Source organism: Lolium perenne, chromosome 6 (genome assembly GCF_019359855.2).
Source record: "Lolium perenne isolate Kyuss_39 chromosome 6, Kyuss_2.0, whole genome shotgun sequence".
Classification (NCBI taxonomy): Eukaryota; Viridiplantae; Streptophyta; class Magnoliopsida; order Poales; family Poaceae; genus Lolium; species Lolium perenne.
Window position 1 is genome coordinate 98932718 of NC_067249.2, and position 18445 is coordinate 98951162.

The 18445-nt window shown below is 45.3% G+C and overlaps 1 long non-coding RNA gene across 1 annotated transcript in view; it reads right to left on the reverse strand.

Moving 5' to 3' along the window:
* Nucleotides 1–1357: 1357 nt before the first annotated feature.
* The window catches only part of LOC127307405 (uncharacterized), a 151089-nt gene continuing 134001 nt past the window's right edge, over nt 1358–18445 (reverse strand). The window contains exon 5 of the long non-coding RNA XR_007855529.2: nt 1358–1540. This is a non-coding gene — a long non-coding RNA (uncharacterized lncRNA). The remainder of the gene's footprint in view (nt 1541–18445) is intronic.

Below are 18445 nucleotides of genomic sequence, written 5' to 3' on the forward strand. Positions count from 1 at the left end.
CTCATCGCCAGCAGCCCCCACGCCGAAGGAATCGACGCCGGGAGCCCTGGAGCGCCCGGAATCGACCGTTCCCGAGCTTCCCCGAGCTCGCCGGCCGCCGCCATCCTCGCCGACTCCGGCCTCCCCTCGCCTCTCCGACGCCACCACGAGCTCCACGGTGAGATCCTGGTCCTCCTGGTGCCCGCCGCTCGCCCTGGGTGCCGCCTATCGCGCCGGCGACGTGCGCCTGCATGCTTTGCCGCCGGCCACCGCCGCCGTGGTCGCTCCAGCGACCATTGGAGGGCAGCGCCGCCCTCGTTGGGTTCCCCATGAGCTCGCGCGTCGAACGCGCCCCGCCTCGCTGCCCCGCCCGCACGGGATCGCCCAGGCCGTTCCCGACCTGGCCGGCCATGGCCTTGGCTGATGTCGTGCTGACGTCATGATGATGTCAGCCGACCCTTTTTATATTTTCTGTTTTATTTATAATTCAGAAAATGATGTATATTATATCAAATTGTTCAGAAATTGAAATACTACATGTTTATGAGCATTTCATACATCATTTCAACATTTAAACTTGCAAATTTAGTGAAAGCCTAATCGAACCCTCTCATACGGCGGTATCCGGTGCCGGAACCCCTTTAATTTGACGATGCACCTAGGGTTGCTCAATTCCATTCACATGACATGTCATTCATATTGTATGCGCATTGCATTATGCCATGTCGTGAATGTTTGTTTCCCTTTCCGGTATTTGGTTCTTCGCAATAGGATCTGAGTCGGAGTCTGAAGTCAACGCCACCGAAGAATAGTACTCATCCGCTGAGGGACAAGGCAAGCCCTAACCTGGTTCATCTATGATTTCGAAATGTTTTATCTGTGGTTCCTACATATCGCATACGATTCAACCATCTTTTATCGATAGATAGACTTACCCTATCTGTTGTGTAACATCCCAATTTTCAATAAAAGAAAGAAGAATTCCAGAGATCCAAAATTTAGAACCAACAAAAACTTTTATTTGCATAGAGTGCCATGCATAGTACTTGTGCATTTTGAGTGATATGCCATGATGATTGTTGTTATGCTTATGTGATAAACCCTAAAGTGATCAAGTGAAGATCACAAACCAAATAAATCAAAAAGAGAAAGAAATCAAATAAGAACAAAACCCTAAAACCCTCACATATGGTTTATGCCATTTTTGCAAATCTTTACCCTAGACCATTTTTGTGGGGACCCCGGACTAGCTGTCCGAAATACCCTGTTATGTATACAGTTCACGTTCCCTTGATCAGTGTGCCGTGAACACATAACCGAACTGATATCAAATTACATCATCCTTAACAAAACGGAATAAGAAAATTACAATAAGGTCACATGACCCATCTTTACAAGATAGCCTCGAAGGGCCTAATCTAATCATCAGAGTAGCAGAATCACTTCAGCAGCGTAGAGCCCAAGTCATCTGCCTTAACCCTACAGGCAACTGATTGGGAAGACGTTCCTAGCTCGCATAGACGTCGTCAACTCCTTCTTCATCTGTCGAAGTCCTCCAGGTCTGGCCAAGTAAATAGCCAGGGACAAAGCCGTGAGTACATTTGGAATTGTACTCGCAAACCATCAAGAAGGTACTTTGCAAGAGTGCAAGATGATAAGTGCTAATCTAAGATGACAAGAGGGAAGAGCTAATCTCTCTTGTATAAATAGCATGAAGAAGAGAAGTAGTTTCTCTTGTGGATATAGCATCCCAACATCACAGTTGAAGGGGACACTAAGAGGGTTCTATGGCATCTCTATATCTTTGTTGAAGAAGATACTTCAAAAGATATCCTATGACATCTCTATATCTTTGTTGAAGAAGATACTTCAAAGGAGTTCCACAACATAAAACACTAGGATGGGGTAACCCAAGTTTATTTATCCTCCCCGACCATCTCCATATGGTCGACACATCCTTTCCCGTACCCTTCCGGTACTTCAAACAAGTTCTTTCCTTTCCTTTGTCAAACAATTTTGTAAAACAAAACTCATCAGGCTAAGCAACAGCCATTCCAACCGTCCATGACCGCGGACACGGCTATTCGAATAGATTTTACTCTGCAGAGTTTGCACACTTTCCCCACCTCTATCCGGATACCTATCGTGTGGGCATCATCCCCGCATAACAACATATGCCACGACGGATACCCGAACATAGCCTTTTGCCCATTCGACTTAGCAAGAGGTCCTACCCTATGGAGTATGTACCTCCCCGGCACCATGGCAGCTCACCTCCTCTTGAGCGTGGCTCCACCACCAAGCCAGGAGACCCATAGTGTCTTCCGGACGGGTCAGCCCCGAAGGCCTCCCGTTATACTATTGTCCCAACAGTGACAACCCGGACTCGGGGGTAACCGTACCCTTGTATAGTTGTGCGGTGCCTCATGCTAAGAAGAACAAACGTCAAGCTAAGCTCCGTGCCCACGTTGGAGTAGCTGTGGTTGCGCGGGTTAATTGTCACGGGTGAATACTTAGACGCCAAAGTTTTCATAAACAAGATTCTCTTTCCAACCATCTTTGCCAAGATCCTTTTCTTTCATAAACACACACTTAGGTAAGTCCAACTCACCCAAGGTTTTTCAAAAGTTCTTTTCAACAAGGTATTTTTCCAAGGGGTTCCCAACCTATAGTCTTATTGTGGAGAACAAGGCTATCAACAAGGACGTGATGCTAACCATCATACCACTAAGGAGATGATTATTGCAGTGTCAAAAGGGGGTCATACATGCTTGGGGTAAGCATGTATATGATCAACATAAGTTGGAAGATTCAACAAGGTTCATGATGTTAATCATCATATCGCTAAGAAGATGATAATATAGATGGTCAAGGGGGCATACATGCTCAGGGTAAGCATGCATAAGATCAACAAGGGGTTCAACATACTCGAGAGTAAGTATGCATAACATCAACAAGGGGTTCAAGAAGGGTGTCAAGAGGTCGACACACACAAGATAAGTGGGCATACCCATCACACATAGAGGGTACACCAAGATCATGGTGATGACCACCATTTCCCTAAAGGGGATGCTAGGTGAGGTGTCAAAGAGAATTCAACATGCTCATGGGGAGCACGCTCCATCGATCATAAGTAGATACCACACAAAATAGACCGAGAGACAAGAATAACAACAAAGTAACCACAATATGTGATTCAAAATTTAGAGATCAAGAGATGGCTTGCCTTGGTTGGCTATTTGTCCCTGGACTTCTTCAAATTCTTCGAATCCTTCCTCTCCAACTCCAACCTTGCTCGAATCTAGCGTCGTAAAATAAAAGAACACGCAGCATACAATCAACACCATATTTCAACTTGCAAACAAGTTTTAAAAAGGAACAAGTCTAAGCATGCAGGGGTACTTGTTTTGCAATATTAAAACACAAGATGGCTGTTTTTAAAATAAAAGTGGTGGTAAAAGGGTTTTAATAAACAAAAAGATTTTGGTTTAACAATTCATGTGACACACACATATTACTACAAGTAACAAACATGCATTAACAGAGACTAAAAATATTTTTCATAGATGGAAAGTAACAAAACAAGATCAACACAATTGGATTCATTCAAAAATATTAATTTTTCAATTTTAGGAATTAGAAATACTAACCAGAATACAGTGATCATGTTTAATACATTAAAAATCGTACAAAACTCCTAAAAATACTAGGCCAGTGGCGTTGGAAAGCTAATGAAATTTTTGATCCAAAGCAGTTGGTTTCACTGGATTTGGGTAAGTAAAACTCGATTTATTCCCAAAATAGTGCTGCTGGTTATAACACAATTTAACAGCAATTTTCAAAGTTTAAACCAATAAAATGGGCGGGAATTTACTGGGCCATGCGGGTGGAGTGTTGGGCTGGCCCAGGTAGGTTTCCAGGTGGTGGGATAAAAAAGAAAACAGAGAAAAGAAAGGGGCCCGTGGCGGGCCCTGCTGCATGGGCCTACGTGGCAAGTGGCCATGCACGATCGGGAGATCCGATCGGGTGTCGTCGTCTCCCTCTGCGTCTGGCACGAGTGCGGGCGGAACGGAGAGAGAGCGAGCGGCCAGGGGCTCACCTGCGACGAGCAGCCGTCGGCGGCGAGGCTCCGGCGAGGTAGCGGCGGATTGGGGCGTCCAGGCGTGCTCGGCGCCTTCTCCCGCCCCGATAGGAACGCCTCCTGTAGACTTCTTCTCCGTCGGGCTCCCGGACAGACGAAGTCGGCGGCAGCTGCAGGGGATCCTGGGAAACGCAGAGCGGTGCGTTAGAAGCGGAAGAGATAGGGCAGGGCAGGGAAGTGGAGAGGAGGGACAGGCAGCGTTGGAGTCGAGCGCCAGCTTCCGCGCCATCCGCCGGTGACCACGGGGAGGTGGAGCTCTGCCGTCTTGCAGCGGCAAGAGGAGAGCCCTGGTGCTATCTGCGTGGGCTCAGGGAGGTAGGAGAGGTGGTGAGGAGTGGAGAGGAGTGGGCGGGGTGGGCTTTTATAGCCGGAGGAGGTGCACCGTGGGCATGGTGTAGGGAGAAGGGTGGCGACGAACCACAGATGCGATTGGGTGGAGGGGCAGTGCCATTGAGTAGGGCATCCAGATCTGGGTCCAGTGCCGTTGAATTCGAGGAGAAAGGCGTGCTGAGATGCTTGCAGCGATGCGATGTTCCAGGCAGACCGTAGGTGTTTGATATGTCACGATGGAAAGAGAGAGCACGCGGGGGAGAGCTGATTAGTGCGTTGGAGTCCAAGCACTATGCCTTTACAGGATTGGGCTTTGCGTGACCAAGAGAGCGCTGCTGCTCTGGGAACGCGGAAGCACGCCCAGACGGGGTGACCATCGAGGGGGCAAGCTCGTCCGAGCCAGTAGGAGAGGAGGCTTTGCCTCGGGACCATGCCCATTGGGTAGTGGGATGCCAGGGCGACTTCATGGCGCAGCCTTGGGGGCTGGGGCGCCTGCTCTCTTCTTGACCAAGAATGGGGTGACCACCAGGTTGGCATGCTTGGAGGAATGATGGGGAGCCTTGGGGCTCGGGGGGAATAGCTCCACACGCCTCCAGGAATCAAGGGAGAGGTGCTTGACAAGGCTAGGGGCGCAGGGTGCATGTCTAGGGCTTTTTGGGTCAAGGACTATGCCATTCATGGCATTGGGAAGGGGAAAGTGAGAGGCTAGGGCTAGCTAGGTAGGATTCCATGGTGTCCTGGGGTGATGTGAGGGTTGGCTGCTCGTTGGCATTGAGGGGAGGGAGGAGGGGTAGGCTGCAAGTAAAGATCTTGCCATGATCTTTGCCATAAGTATGCACAAGGGTGTCCAACTTCTTTCCTCACTCCCAAAGCTAATCAATAAGGGGAATTATGGTGCGTGGTCGACCAGAGGGCGGAGAGAAAGGTGGAGGGATCATACTTTTAATGAGAGGGAGAAGGGGGGGTGCATGGTACAAGACCATGATCACATGGCCGGCCACTTCTTTTGTGTCAAACCTAGAGGGTCATGCACATTGCCCAAATGTATTAAGGAAATATTCTAGGTGATGTTACTAATGATGGCAAGGGTAGTGATAAGTTTGGTCAAGGTAGAAGGAAGTGGAGAGTTGAAATATGTGATATTCAAATATGGATAAAGAGAAAGAAAAGGAGGTGTGAGCATGATCACATGCAATAATGCATAAGCATTATTAGGTGTTAATAAAGGGGTGTAGTTGGTGCACAAAGGTTACTTTATAAATATGGCTCAAGAAATAAGGTTGGAATCTCTCCTATGGCTATGGTAAAATTTTGAAATGAAAGGTAATTTGAAAATATTGAGAGAAACTAGGTGGAACATAGGAGTTCAAAATTCTCTACTCACTTTATAAAGCAAGGTAGATTTTCTCATGTTTAAAAACAAACAAGAGAATAATTAAATAGAAATTATTTTTAGGTGGAAATAAGGTGATATAGAATACCACACACATTTCCCATTTTCTTAGAAAAAAATTTGAAAGGCTTTGATAAAACTAGAAGTGGCTTTATGGTGAAAATTAGGGAAGAATCTTAAATAGGATTTTTGGGTTAAAATATTTTGGGAGGAGTGATCTCAAGGGTAGAGGGTGGCCACATAATGTAGCTACCATCTTCACTCTTGGTTTTGTGGAGATTAGACATGGATAATAACAAGAGGTAAAACATGATGAAGTGATCTAATGCTGAAATAGTGGATAGGGTGCAAGATCAAGTGAAAATAAGAATTGTGGAGGTAGATGAGGACATGCAAGACGTGGAAGTTGTAGAGGGTGTTGCATAGATCAGATCCATGCATTGAGGTCATCAATAACAGTTGTGGGTGCTTAAGAAACAACTGCCAAAGTTGGAACATTTTAAGCCTGCCAAAAAAGATTGTTGACTTGGCCACAAAACAGGCAAGGATAATTGAGTATAAGAGAGATTTGGTTCAAGGAAAGGACATGGCTGGGAAGTGCTCATGACAAGGTAGGTGTAGGACCAAGTGCATTGCCTTAGATGGCAAGGGGTAGCTTAATCCAGGGGTTCCAAAATGGAACCTTAAATAGATTTTGGAACTTAGCCAAATTTATGATGCCTTAGGGTTTTTGACTAGGGTAAGAGAGAAGGATGTATTAAGGGGTAGATGATCCCAAGTTTTGAATTCAAGGATGATTTTACCACTAGAGGTGTTGTTCTTTGAGGTAGCTCAAGACAAAACTCAACAAGCAAAACAAGACAATTCTTCTACCAGCAGATCAAAGCATTTCATTATAACAAACAAATCAAGGCAATTCATCTTAATTAGTCTATAGAAAAAGTTTTTGTTCCCCCTAATTTTTGCACTTTGGATAATTAAACATGATTGCAAAAGTTGGGGTGTTACAGATCTTCCACCCTTAAAATAATCTCGTCCCGAGATTACTAAGCGTAGGACTAGAGGGGTTGTAAAGTTTAACTAAAGTTAGACTCCATTCTTCTGTAGATGTGCCGTTGCCGAGAAGGTCGATGCTTCATCTTCTGGGAGACATGATGGATTCCTGCCGAAGGCGAGCTTCATGAAGAGGTTGACTACTCCATGTAGGTGTTAGATCTGTAGCTTCTAAGCGATCCTAGCGGGGGTTCAAGATTCTGGGAGAGTTAGTGCACTCCAGCGGTGCTTTAGCAGGGTTGGAAACTTTTTAGAGTTAACATTAAATTTCAGTGGAAGATGAAGTCTTCCACCCTTAAAATTGTTCATAGAGAGGGTTTAAAAACTCTAAGCTTCGGCCACGGTCTTGTCGGTGCTTTCGAAGAAGTGATCTTTCTCTCGTCTTGAGTTGAAGCATCTTCAGGGAGCGAGGTGCAATCCACAGCTTCAAGGGGAGTTAGTTCATCCCAAGTTCCCAACGGTGTTTTTGTAAAGGTTTAAAATTTTAGGGTTAGCATCAATTTTTAGTGGAAGACGAAGTCTTCCACCCTTAAGATTTTTCGTCAGGGGTTTTCAGAGAAACTCCGAGCTTCTGCCTTGTGGCTCTGTCTGGGGCTTCTAAAGAAGTCGTCGGTCTTCCGTAACCAGTTGAAGGATCTTTGGGGGAGACGTGTAGACCATGGCTTCAAGTGGCACTCACGGTGTTTGCTAGACCATATGGGACATGCGGTGAGTTAGTAAGTCGATGGAACTCCTGGTTGGTATCCATCTGAAACAGCAACAAGGGTCGTTGAAGACAATCTTCAGCTCGAGGGTCGGTGCTGACTTATACTAGTTAAGAAGTGAGCGGGTAAATACACCTAATCTTGAGTCTTGAGGTATCTTCATGAGCTTCACTTGATGAGGACAGATGAACCATGGGATGTAGCTTGGCTTTGACGCTATTTTTCTCCCAGCTTGTTAGACGGTGTGTTAGAGGGTGATTTCAAGAAGTTATCCTTGAGGTTAGCGTGATTATACTCCAAGGTTAGACCAAGTTAGTATGGCTTCTCGCAGAGATGCAGTCAATCTTGAAGGTACTGGCTTCTGCTTCCATGGTGTAGTAGAGATGCTTTAGCTGATCTTGAAGGTAGTCAGTGTAGATGGGGTCTGGGTTAGTTTTTCCTGACAGTTGAGAACAACTGCTAACGAGGTTAGAGTTAGAGCCTTCCGTTATTCTACCCAATTAACTAATAGTTAGTATTCTAACGGCGAGGTAGATGTGGGTGATAACATATTAGGGAGGCTTTCTACACTGGGTTATCACACTAAGAGTGTCTTTCAGACCTAAAGAGCAAGACAATCATACACACAACAAACAGATAAAAACACTCAAGGCAGCACACTAGGGGACTACAAGCAATCATCAACCCAAACAAGGCACTCTAAGCATCTAGGGATGCCTAATACGTGGAGGTAGCTCAATCAAAGTGATCGAGTTTGTCCTATCCATCCTATAGTTTTAGGCTGGTCAGATCTGCTGACGTTTTCATCTTGATGACATCTGCTTCAATAAGGATCCTGGTAGTAGTTGGTGGCGATGCAGGCCTGGTATTGACTCGTCGATGTTGAGGTGGAAGCGAGATTTGCGTAGAACTTACAGTCTCAACATCCCAGGGACGTGAGGTCTTCAGAGGGGTAGCTGTCGAGGTACTCCCAAAGTCGACAACTTCGGGTGGCTAGCCTAAAAATTACTAGTCAAGAACTGAGGGATTGATCCTTGACGACTGCAAAAAGGTGCAAGTCCACGGAGGAACAAGGTCAGCTCATCGACAAACTTTGGCGACAACCAAAAATATGATCTTCCTGTCCATTTATGCGTACGGCTAAGTCGACATCCAATCTTCAATAGCTGCAATTGGAGGTACTTGCGTCTTCACGAGGGATTGATTGATTTTTGAGTTCGAGTCTCCGGTCTGAGTTGGGGACATCGTCCAATATGTAGGTTTGAATTGGATGAGACAATAGAGTAAGAATTTTCAAACCCTTTTATAAAGCGGAGAGATAAGAATTTAGAAGCTTTGAATAAATAAGAGGAGTAGAAGCTATGCTTCCGACTAAAGAAAGAATTTGTTTCGTAAATAGTTTTTCCCAAGTACTTGTTTCCTAATTAACGTCCATGCTAACTAAGGTCTCCTACAGTCAGGATAGCTCTGATACCAGCTCTGTGGGGACCCCGGACTAGCTGTCCGAAATGCCCTGTTATGTATACAGTTCACGTTCCCTTGATCAGTGTGCCGTGAACACATAACCGAACTGATATCAAATTACATCATCCTTTACAAAACGGAATAAGAAAATTACAATAAGGTCACATGACCCATCTTTACAAGATAGCCTCAAAGGGCCTAATCTAATCATCAGAGTAGCAGAATCACTTCAGCAGCGTAGAGCCCAAGTCATCTGCCTTAACCCTACAGGCAACTGACTGGGAAGACATTCCTAGCTCGCATAGACGTCGTCAACTCCTTCTTCATCTGTCAAAGTCCTCCAGGTCTGGCCAAGTAAATAGCCAGGGACAAAGCCGTGAGTACATTTGGAATTGTACTCGCAAACCATCAAGAAGGTACTTTGCAAGAGTGCAAGATGATAAGTGCTAATCTAAGATGACAAGAGGGAAGAGCTAATCTCTCTTGTAGAAATAGCATGAAGAAGAGAAGTAGTTTCTCTTGTGGATATAGCATCCCAACATCACAGTTGAAGGGGACACTAAGAGGGTTCTATGGCATCTCTATATCTTTGTTGAAGAAGATACTTCAAAAGATATCCTATGACATCTCTATATCTTTGTTGAAGAAGATACTTCAAAGGAGTTCCACAACATAAAACACTAGGATGGGGTAACCCAAGTTTATTTATCCTCCCCGACCATCTCCATATGGTCAACACATCCTTTCCCGTACCCTTCCGGTACTTCAAACAAGTTCTTTCCTTTCCTTTGTCAAACAATTTTGTAAAACAAAACTCATCAGGCTAAGCAACAGCCATTCCAACCGTCCATGACCGCGGACACGGCTATTCGAATAGATTTTACTCTGCAGAGTTTGCACACTTTCCCCACCTCTATCCGGATACCTATCGTGTGGGCATCACCCCCGCATAACAACATATGCCACGACGGATACCCGAACATAGCCTTTCGCCCATTCGACTTAGCAAGAGGTCCTACCCTATGGAGTATGTACCTCCCCGGCACCGTGGCAGCTCACCTCCTCTTGAGCGTGGCTCCACCGCCAAGCCAGGAGACCCATAGTGTCTTCCGGACGGGTCAGCCCCGAAGGCCTCCCGTTATACTATTGTCCCAACAATGACAACCCGGACTCGGGGGTAACCGTACCCTTGTATAGTTGTGCGGTGCCTCATGCTAAGAAGAACAAACGTCAAGCTAAGCTCCGTGCCCAAGTTGGAGTAGCTGTGGTTGCGCGGGTTAATTGTCACGGGTGAATACTTAGACGCCAAAGTTTTCATAAACAAGATTCTCTTTCCAACCATCTTTGCCAAGATCCTTTTCTTTCATAAACACACACTTAGGTAATTCCAACTCACCCAAGGTTTTTCAAAAGTTCTTTTCAACAAGGTATTTTTCCAAGGGGTTCCCAACCTATAGTCTTATTGTGGAGAACAAGGCTATCAACAAGGACGTGATGCTAACCATCATACCACTAAGGAGATGATTATTGCAGTGTCAAAAGGGGGTCATACATGCTTGGGGTAAGCATGTATATGATCAACATAAGTTGGAAGATTCAACAAGGTTCATGATGTTAATCATCATATCGCTAAGAAGATGATAATATAGATGGTCAAGGGGGCATACATGCTCAGGGTAAGCATGCATAAGATCAACAAGGGGTTCAACATACTCGAGAGTAAGTATGCATAACATCAACAAGGGGTTCAAGAAGGGTGTCAAGAGGTCGACACACACAAGATAAGTGGGCATACCCATCACACATAGAGGGTACACCAAGATCATGGTGATGACCACCATTTCCCTAAAGGGGATGGTAGGTGAGGTGTCAAAGAAACACCATATTTCAACTTGCAAACAAGTTTTAAAAAGGAACAAGTCTAAGCATGCAGGGGTACTTGTTTTGCAATATTAAAACACAAGATGGCTGTTTTTAAAATAAAAGTGGTGGTAAAAGGGTTTTAATAAACAAAAAGATTTTGGTTTAACAATTCATGTGACACACACATATTACTACAAGTAACAAACATGCATTAACAGAGACTAAAAATATTTTTCATAGATGGAAAGTAACAAAACAAGATCAACACAATTGGATTCATTCAAAAATATTAATTTTTCAATTTTAGGAATTAGAAATACTAACCAGAATACAGTGATCATGTTTAATACATTAAAAATCGTACAAAACTCCTAAAAATACTAGGCCAGTGGCATTGGAAAGCTAATGAAATTTTTGATCCAAAGCAGTTGGTTTCACTGGATTTGGGTAAGTAAAACTCGATTTATTCCCAAAATAGTGCTGCTGGTTATAACACAATTTAACAGCAATTTTCAAAGTTTAAACCAATAAAATGGGCGGGAATTTACTGGGCCATGCGGGTGGAGTGTTGGGCTGGCCCAGGTAGGTTTCCAGGTGGTGGGATAAAAAAGAAAACAGAGAAAAGAAAGGGGCCCGTGGCGGGCCCTGCTGCATGGGCCTACGTGGCAAGTGGCCATGCACGATCGGGAGATCCGATCGGGTGTCGTCATCTCCCTCCGCGTCTGGCACGAGTGCGGGCGGAACGGAGAGAGAGCGAGCGGCCAGGGGCTCACCTGCGACGAGCAACCGTCGGCGGCGAGGCTCCGGCGAGGTAGCGGCGGATTGGGGCGTCCAGGCGTGCTCGGCGCCTTCTCCCGCCCCGATAGGAACGCCTCCTGTAGACTTCTTCTCCGTCGGGCTCCCGGACAGACGAAGTCGGCGGCAGCTGCAGGGGATCCTGGGAAACGCAGAGCGGTGCATTAGAAGCGGAAGAGATAGGGCAGGGCAGGGAAGTGGAGAGGAGGGACAGGCAGCGTTGGAGTCGAGCGCCAGCTTCCGCGCCATCCGCCGGTGACCACGGGGAGGCGGAGCTCTGCCGTCTTGCAGCGGCAAGAGGAGAGCCCTGGTGCTATCTGCGTGGGCTCAGGGAGGTAGGAGAGGTGGTGAGGAGTGGAGAGGAGTGGGCGGGGTGGGCTTTTATAGCCGGAGGAGGTGCACCGTGGGCATGGTGTAGGGAGAAGGGTGGTGACGAACCACGGATGCGATTGGGTGGAGGGGCGGTGCCATTGAGTAGGGCATCCAGATCTGGGTCCAGTGCCGTTGAATTCGAGGAGAAAGGCGTGCTGAGATGCTTGCAGCGATGCGATGTTCCAGGCAGACCGTAGGTGTTTGATATGTCACGATGGAAAGAGAGAGCACGCGGGGGAGAGCTGATTAGTGCGTTGGAGTCCAAGCACTATGCCTTTACAGGCTTGGGCTTTGCGTGACCAAGAGAGCGCTGCTGCTCTGGGAATGTGGAAGCACGCCCAGACGGGGTGACCATCGAGGGGGCGAGCTCGTCCGAGCCAGTAGGAGAGGAGGCTTTGCCTCGGGACCATGCCCATTGGGTAGTGGGATGCCAGGGCGACTTCATGGCGCAGCCTTGGGGGCTGGGGCGCCTGCTCTCTTCTTGACCAAGAATGGGGTGACCACCAGGTTGGCATGCTTGGAGGAATGATGGGGAGCCTTGGGGCTCGGGGGGAATAGCTCCACACGCCTCCAGGAATCAAGGGAGAGGTGCTTGACAAGGCTAGGGGCGCAGGGTGCATGTCTAGGGCTTTTTGGGTCAAGGACTATGCCATTCATGGCATTGGGAAGGGGAAAGTGAGAGGCTAGGGCTAGCTAGGTAGGATTCCATGGTGTCCTGGGGTGATGTGAGGGTTGGCTGCTCGTTGGCATTGAGGGGAGGGAGGAGGGGTAGGCTGCAAGTAAAGATCTTGCCATGATCTTTGCCATAAGTATGCACAAGGGTGTCCAACTTCTTTCCTCACTCCCAAAGCTAATCAATAAGGGGAATTATGGTGCGTGGTCGACCAGAGGGCGGAGAGAAAGGTGGAGGGATCATACTTTTAATGAGAGGGAGAAGGGGGGGTGCATGGTACAAGACCATGATCACATGGCCGGCCACTTCTTTTGTGTCAAACCTAGAGGGTCATGCACATTGCCCAAATGTATTAAGGAAATATTCTAGGTGATGTTACTAATGATGGCAAGGGTAGTGATAAGTTTGGTCAAGGTAGAAGGAAGTGGAGAGTTGAAATATGTGATATTCAAATATGGATAAAGAGAAAGAAAAGGAGGTGTGAGCATGATCACATGCAATAATGCATAAGCATTATTAGGTGTTAATAAAGGGGTGTAGTTGGTGCACAAAGGTTACTTTATAAATATGGCTCAAGAAATAAGGTTGGAATCTCTCCTATGGCTATGGTAAAATTTTGAAATGAAAGGTAATTTGAAAATATTGAGAGAAACTAGGTGGAACATAGGAGTTCAAAATTCTCTACTCACTTTATAAAGCAAGGTAGATTTTCTCATGTTTAAAAACAAACAAGAGAATAATTAAATAGAAATTATTTTTAGGTGGAAATAAGGTGATATAGAATACCACACACATTTCCCATTTTCTTAGAAAAAAATTTGAAAGGCTTTGATAAAACTAGAAGTGGCTTTATGGTGAAAATTAGGGAAGAATCTTAAATAGGATTTTTGGGTAAAAATATTTTGGGAGGAGTGATCTCAAGGGTAGAGGGTGGCCACATAATGTAGCTACCATCTTCACTCTTGGTTTTGTGGAGATTAGACATGGATAATAACAAGAGGTAAAACATGATGAAGTGATCTAGTGCTGAAATAGTGGATAGGGTGCAAGATCAAGTGAAAATAAGAATTGTGGGGGTAGATGAGGACATGCAAGACGTGGAAGTTGTAGAGGGTGTTGCATAGATGAGATCCATGCATTGAGGTCATCAATAACAGTTGTGGGTGCTTAAGAAACAACTGCCAAAGTTGGAACATTTTAAGCCTGCCAAAAAAGATTGTTGACTTGGCCACAAAACAGGCAAGGATAATTGAGTATAAGAGAGATTTGGTTCAAGGAAAGGACATGGCTGGGAAGTGCTCATGACAAGGTAGGTGTAGGACCAAGTGCATTGCCTTAGATGGCAAGGGGTAGCTTAATCCAGGGGTTCCAAAATGGAACCTTAAATAGATTTTGGGACTTAGCCAAATTTATGATGCCTTAGGGTTTTTGACTAGGGTAAGAGAGAAGGATGTATTAAGGGGTAGATGATCCCAAGTTTTGAATTCAAGGATGATTTTACCACTAGAGGTGTTGTTCTTTGAGGTAGCTCAAGACAAAACTCAACAAGCAAAACAAGACAATTCTTCTACCAGCAGATCAAAGCATTTCATTATAACAAACAAATCAAGGCAATTCATCTTAATTAGTCTATAGAAAAAGTTTTTGTTCCCCCTAATTTTTGCACTTTGGATAATTAAACATGATTGCAAAAGTTGGGGTGTTACAATTTTGGTCTTCACCATTAGTTGTATTATGTTACTAAACACTCATTGCAACTTTTAGAATCAAAGAAACACAAATCAAATCAAATTCAAACTCAAATTGTGATCACATATGATAATGGTCAAATCTGCCATTTATATTCTGGTCACTACTTTGAGCCCTTGCATTTCAAGTTTTTCAAACTAAACTTTCCCAATTCTTGGCACCTCATCCAAGAGCACATCAAGGTGAACAACTTTGGTAAAGACCACCATGCCAAAATCATCTTGGATCAAAAACTATGATCATGCAAAGTTGAGACTTTTTAATATGTGCAACAATCTCACTTTGTGCAAATTTGCAATTCTTTGATTTTTAAAATTCCACCACCACACATGGTTGTCTCTGATCATTTACAACTCAACCAAACCAACCACTCTCAATTTTTGCAACCATTTGAACTCAACCAAATTTGGCAAGAATTTGAATTGGGCAAATATGGAACAAATCAAAATCGTTATTTGCATAGTGTTTGGCCAAACCCTATTTGCCCCATTTCACTCCACCCTGTCCCCTGGTCCCCTCTCTCTCTCTTGCTTGCATAGAAACCCTAGGAGGAACCCTAAGGTGGCAAGGAGATGGCCATGCCGGCCAAGTCACACCATGCCGCACACCCTCTCTTCTCCTTCCTCCTCCACACTGGCCCTGGTGCCCAAACCATCCACCTCGCCTCCCTACCTCATCCTATGGCCGCCGTTGACGAGGAAGACGCAGAAGCTCGCCGGAATTCGCGCGCCAGAAACGACATCGGCATGCCGATGACGTCGCAGCAGTGCACGCGCGGACGCCACTGGCCACGCGCCGCCTCGCCAACTCGAGCACGCCCTGGACCCCCTGCGAGCAGGTTGAGCCTCGCCGTGCCACCACGAGCCCGTCGGACACGTGCAAGACAACGACCCGTGCCCGCCGTCGCCGGAGACGACGAGCATATCCCGCGTCTGCCGCGCTACGCCCAGCGACCACCTGACTGCATCAGATGCCGCCCGACCAAGCTGTCGCCGCCAAACGAACCGCCCGGACACGCAGCACAGTTCCCCGCCATCCTCTAGCTCGCTAGCTCGCCGGAACCGCCGCGTCGATGTCGACCTTGGCACTGCTCCGCAGCACCTCCACGATTCTATAAATAGGGAGTTCCCTGGACCAAACCAAGCATACCATCTCACTCCCCACCCTTCACCGCTTCTCCTCGCACCATTAGCTAGCTCGATTGTCGCCGGAGTCGCCGGAATTGGAAGATCGGAGCCGTGGAAGCTCTGCAAACATCGCCGTCGATTCAGGCCGCCCTAAGCTCCGCCACTGCTACAGGCTGCCTCAGCGTCATCGACAACCTCGCCCTGAACCTCGCCGCTGACCGCCGGAGCCCTGGTTAGCCCTCCGACCCACTAGGCTCGCCGGAGAAGCCAGGGCATCTCGTCGGTGACGACGATGCCTGTGCGTCGTTGATATCTGTTTTAATCCAACGCCCCACAGCTCGCGTACCGTTTCGCGCGTTTAAGAGACGCTGACGGGTGGCCCCACCTCGTCAGACGGCCCACGCGCACTGGATGCGTTGCTGGGCCAAGTTTCTCTATTTTAAATCATTTCGGCCCAACTCAGTTTCCCGTCGACCCTTTAATTCAAATCTGAATTTTCCAAATCCATTTAAATTCAATACTGGTCTTGACTTTGAAATTTAATAGAATCTGTTTGGCTTGGCCAAATTTATCAAACGTGATATTGTTGGAAAGCTACTGAAAAGTTCAAACCAATGCCACTGGTCTCACTGTGAGATCTGTTGTAGAAATAATGTGACAAAAAGATTAAGTCAGGGACTTTTGCACATTCTAATAAATCTTAAAAATCAACCAAAAATGATATTGAGTTGATTCCAACTCTAATAGCTCATATTTCACTTATACTAATTGTTTCTGCAAAAATATGGTGTGGTCACTTTGGATGATCAGGCCCTAGTTTAAATATTGGACTATATGGCTAGTTTAATTAAGTGATATTGTCCAAAACTATTATGCAAATCATATGAAGTGTTTCACTTCATTCAAATCTTGTCCCAAGTACTTTCATATGAAGTTTGGACCCCTGGTCATATACTCTCATATGAAATACTTGGTGAATTTAAATCATAATTAGAATTGTTAAATAGTATGAGGTATTCTACCTCATTTAAATCATTTTCTCAAATGATGATGATGAATGGTTGAGTTAGGTCAACATGATTTCATGTATGATTGTTTGAGAAATTAAATCTTAAGAAGATTCAATGAGAGGAAATTATTTCTCAAGAACTAAATGGAAACTATCATTTACATATGTAATGAGAGGAGATTATTTTTCCTAGGAAAAGAAACCAATGCACCTAATTTTATTAAGTGTGTGACTAGGATAGTTTGTGTGAATGTATGTGATGCTTAGGATAGCTATTGAAATTGTTGAGTGATTATACCTCATATTCAAATTTAGACGCTAGCACTGGAGAATACCCAGAAGAGGAAGGTTGCTACCAAGAGGAGGAAGAGGAGAACTTTGACCACTACCAAGGCAAGCTAATATTCTTGCAAAGTGCAAAGCCCTTTGGGGAAAGGCACCATTAGTCTTACCTTTCTTACCACAAGCCTATCCCAAGTTTTTACCTTAGAGGTTTTTACTTGTTTACTTAAAGTTTTACTTTTATAGTTAACTTTGGTCTAAGTCAAGAAGGTTACTAGAGTAGCAAAGTTAGTCTCAAAGCTAGCCAAGCAAGATAGCACCCCTCATGATTAGTGCTAGTGCTAAATACTAAAACTTGACTACTCTAGATGGGAACATGTGACTTGAAATGAATTTGAAACCTTGGAATGATGAGTCATTCCATTGAATGAATATGACTTGGAGACGATGGTGATTTTTGATAAAATTGATATTGGTTTGAATGCGATACCTTTCCAATTTTGAGTACCCCCACAATACCTAATTATGGGTAGGGCTTAACTGGAAATTTATGCATCTTAGTATGGGTTCCCTCTGAACACACATCATAGGGGTTATGCCGAGGCTGCCTCCGTTGTTGAGAAATGATGTGAATTGAGGTGAATTGTACGACCAAGCCCTGTGCAGTTCCCAGGTTGATAGTTGGTCTTCACTGGGAGGCCAAGCTCATGGGGAGAGGTGCTCATACTAGGGTTTGTAAGTGAAAGGTTATGGTTGATGATCCGCGTACTGTGTTACAATGATTCGGGGTAATCCCGACGGATGAAATCAAATGTTGTGGTACAAGTGTGCAACCTCTACAGAGTGTAAACCTATTTGAATAGCAGTGTCCACGGTTACGGACGGTTGGAAAGGCCATACAGTTTCCGGTGTCAGATTCTTGAAAATGTTGGTAAAGTGAATGGTGAATTGGTGACTTGATTTTGAATCACCACTTGAATTGTGGGAATGACACTAATGTTCCCACTTGAGTTAGTTAGCACTTCAATAAGTCTTTCTCAAATACGTGTGAACTAAAACTGGCTTTATGCAAATAAACTAGAGCTTAGCACCCTAGAATTGTTAGCACTTACACTAGTATTAGTTTGTGAGTACTTAAAGTACTCACGGCTTTGTCCCTGGCTATTCAAATGGCCAGAGTATGAAGATGAACAGAACTACCAAGGACCAGAAGGACGCCTACGACAACTAGGAGTCTTCCGACGTCAAGCGTTGGCCTGTGGACTAGAGAGTCCATTTATCTTTACGCTTCCGCTATGAGCTTGTGTTTGTTCGTTGATCAATAGATAAACTATTTGTGTAATATGGATCATGTGATTCAGGTTGTAAGACAATATGGGTTGTAATGAATGATGACTATGATACTTAACTATTATGCCTCGCAACAACAATATTCCTGGGATTGCGATGAATGACATAGTAGGCATCTGGACTTAAAAATCCGGGTGTTGACAAGTTGGTATCAGAGGCAT